Source organism: Peromyscus maniculatus, chromosome 16, assembly GCF_049852395.1.
Source record: "Peromyscus maniculatus bairdii isolate BWxNUB_F1_BW_parent chromosome 16, HU_Pman_BW_mat_3.1, whole genome shotgun sequence".
NCBI classification, from domain to species: domain Eukaryota; kingdom Metazoa; phylum Chordata; class Mammalia; order Rodentia; family Cricetidae; genus Peromyscus; species Peromyscus maniculatus.
This window is the reverse complement of record NC_134867.1, coordinates 14,754,847-14,758,105: the sequence shown is the minus strand read 5'-3', so window position 1 is coordinate 14,758,105 and position 3,259 is coordinate 14,754,847. Positions and strand designations below refer to the sequence as shown.

The 3,259-nt window shown below is 43.8% G+C and overlaps 1 pseudogene; it reads right to left on the bottom strand.

The window, feature by feature from the left end:
- Positions 1-325: 325 nt before the first annotated feature.
- LOC102926930 (putative monooxygenase p33MONOX pseudogene) lies at positions 326-1,293 on the bottom strand (annotated as a pseudogene).
- Positions 1,294-3,259: the final 1,966 nt, after the last annotated feature.

The following is a 3,259-nucleotide window of genomic DNA, read 5'->3' as shown; positions in this document are numbered from 1 at the left end:
AGCATACACTGGACTAATCAGGAAAAAGAACCCGTGATTCAACTTAGAGAGCCAGGTTCCTGCCAAGTGTCATCATGAGCTGTACCCAGCTCTCAGACAAGCCCAGGCCCACTCACAAGGCTAAAGCATGTCAAGAAGCCATGGCTGTCCAAATGAGTTGGTGGGCACCTCTATCATGATTTGTAACTGCTCATGTTGATAGTTTTGGAAGCACAACAGCACTATTTACCTAAGAAAACAAAGGTCAAATCCTCCTCTAGGATAAATGATTTAAAAAAAAAAAAGTGAGGTCCTCACTCAGCACCACTGACATTTTCCACAGTGCAAAATGGTTTCTCTCACACAAGGACAATCTGCACAATGTCACTCCAGCCTCCAGTTAACTACATCACTCCTATGTCAGAGCCCAGGGAAAGTTGCAGACCCTGGACAGAAAGCATTCTAGAAGCCAGTGGGTGTGAGCACATTCAGGTCACGGGGTTTGAGATTATGGGTTCAAGGTGGTGGTTTCTTCCTTTCTACCACTGGGATATCCATCTTAGGTGGTTTGAAGGTTGCTGGATCGTCACCTACTCGTGTGGCTTGAGCATGCATTAGCTCCATAGGAGAGGGTTTCGGGGCACCTTTGTAAGCCTGGATGGCAAAACCAGAGTCAGACCTCTGCAGGGGCCTCGATCCAAAGAGGCTCCCCTTTTCTGCTGAGTTCTTGTCATTCCCACTCCCAGGATCCATGGTGTGAGAATTTGGGCCAGGTAAGGCAGTGGAGGAACCACAGGGGAACCAGCCTCTGGACTTCTGCTTGGGGGAGGAGTAGGGGATGCTGTTCAGGGTGGACTGGGCTGATGCAGGATGCTTCTCTTTTGTTGTCTCTCCACTCTGCGGCTTTAGTTTATGGAGTGCTTCTGCCACTCGGAGGTACTTGGTTTCCTCAGTGGTGAGGCCCTTATGAGGTGTGTAGCCAGCATCTCTCAGTCCTGCTTGTTGCTCAAAACGCTGGATGCTCTCCTGAGTCTGTTTTGTGATCAGGGAATTCATGATGACATGGGTAGCTTTAGCCTTCACTACTGAAGCCTTCTCTGAATTGTCAGTGGCTGTTGATGGAATCACAGCAAGGGAAGAGACACTGGCCACTCCTTCCTCTGTCTTGTCAAGATGCTGATACTTGTGCTCTGGAATCACTGGCTTCCAGAGTATGCTGCCCATGTCCGATGGAGGAGGAGTCATGGGTGCAGGGTCCTCTAGGGCATCATCATAGCTGAATGCCCAGTGGCACATCCCGATGGGCATGGACATCTTGCCTAGAGGCCCACTGGGTGCAAGAGCTGCTCGCCCGCCGCCTGCAGCCCGAACTCTGGCACTAAAGAGGTTCTGAGGCTCCAGATGGCCCAAGAGGCTGTGGAGCTGAGCAGCGAAGAGCCCCCGACCAAGGACTGCCGCCGGCCGGCAGCCAAACCCTCTCTTTGTATCTTTTCAGGAGAAATTTGCAATCCCTAACAAGGCAAAATTTTCTTTATTTCTTCAAACATTCTTTCTAAAGTATCTACATTTGAATCAGCTAGTAAAATGTCATCTATGTAATAATAAACTCTAGATTGAGTAAATTTTTTTTGTATTACTTCCAATGACTGTCATACAAAATATTGGCACAGGGTTGGGCTATTAAACATTCCCTGTGGGAAAACCTCCCATTGATATCTCTTAACAGGCTGAGAATTATTGTAAGTAGGCACTGTAAAGGCAAATCTTTCTCCGTCTTTTTTTTGTAAGGATATTGAGAAGAAACAGTCTTTTAAATTGATAACTATAAGAGGCCATCCTTTAGGTAACAGAGTCGGCAAAGGAATTCCAGATTGGAGAGAGTCCATTGGCTGAATTACCTTGTTAACAGCTCTTATATCTGTCACCATTCTCCACTTACCAAATTTCTTTTTAATAACAAATACAGGAGAATTCCAAGGGCTGGTTGATTCTTCAATATGTTGAGCATATAACTGCTCTTGTACCAGCTGTTCTAAGGCCTGCAATTTCTCTGTTGTTAAGGCCATTGCTTAACCCATACAGTCTTGTCTGTTAACCATTTTAAAGGTAGGGCTGTTGGTGTCTTTGAAAGACCAGCAGCTGTTGTGTCTTGTTCTTGTACAATTTGGATGCTTGGTGACTGTTCTTTATAATATCTTCTAATATTTTTCCCAGAAACATATGTTAGTTTATGGTTTGGTTCTGAGATTGGAAGAATGTTAACCTGGGTACTCCATTGTGGTAATAAACCATGTTCCCATAGCTCTATTATCCACATATGGCTTTAATTTTCTTCTCTGTCCTTCTTGCCTATACCTTTGACACATCTAATGTTCTGTTTCACTTGAGATAATGTTCCAATCCCTAACAGCTGAACATTAACCTCTTGAGGCAAATTTGGATGCCAAGATTCTGATGCAATTATTGTCACATCTGCACCTGTGTCTATAAGACCTTCAATGAGAATGCCATTTTTTGTATTTTTTTTTTCAAGACAGGGTTTCTCTGTGTAGCTTTACACCTTTCCTGGAACTCGCTTGGTAGATCAGGCTAGCCTGGAACTCACAAAGATCCGCCTGCCTCTGCCTCCCGAGTGCTGGGATTAAAGGCATCCGCCACCACCGCCCAGCTTTATTTTTTGTATTTTTAATTTTGGTTTTTGTCCATTTATAGAAGTTTGCCAAAAAACTTGCTTTATTGTTTCTCCCAAATTTTTTCTTCACTCTTCTATAGCTGTTCTATCACCCTGAGCAGTATGTTTTTTGTTTGTTTGTTTATATAATAGCCATTAGGTTCTTTAATTGCTCTGGGAAGGAGTTTCTTCCATGGTGACAAGAAAAGACTGAACCAAATTTGACATGGTGACCTGCAAGAGGCCTCTCAGGGAGTTTCCCGATGGCAAAGGATTACTTTGACTGTCCCTTGTTGATCTACATTTGTTAGTTCAATGTCTGCCTTTACCACACCTTCTGCATAATCCAGAAGGGAGGGGAATTCTATTGGGAATATTCCTAGGAAAAACGTTGTTACTAGGAATGCCCTGTTTACAGATCCTTTTTAGGTGACCTTGTTTACCGCAATTGAAACATTTGATGTTTCAATTTTTCTTCAAACCTCTGGAAATCACCTCTCCTATCCAAGCATCATCATGATCATGAGATTCAATATTAATTGTATCTTGAATCCATTCCTCTAAGGGTGCTGATCTTGCCTTTAGTGACCTAATTATCCTTTTGCAGTA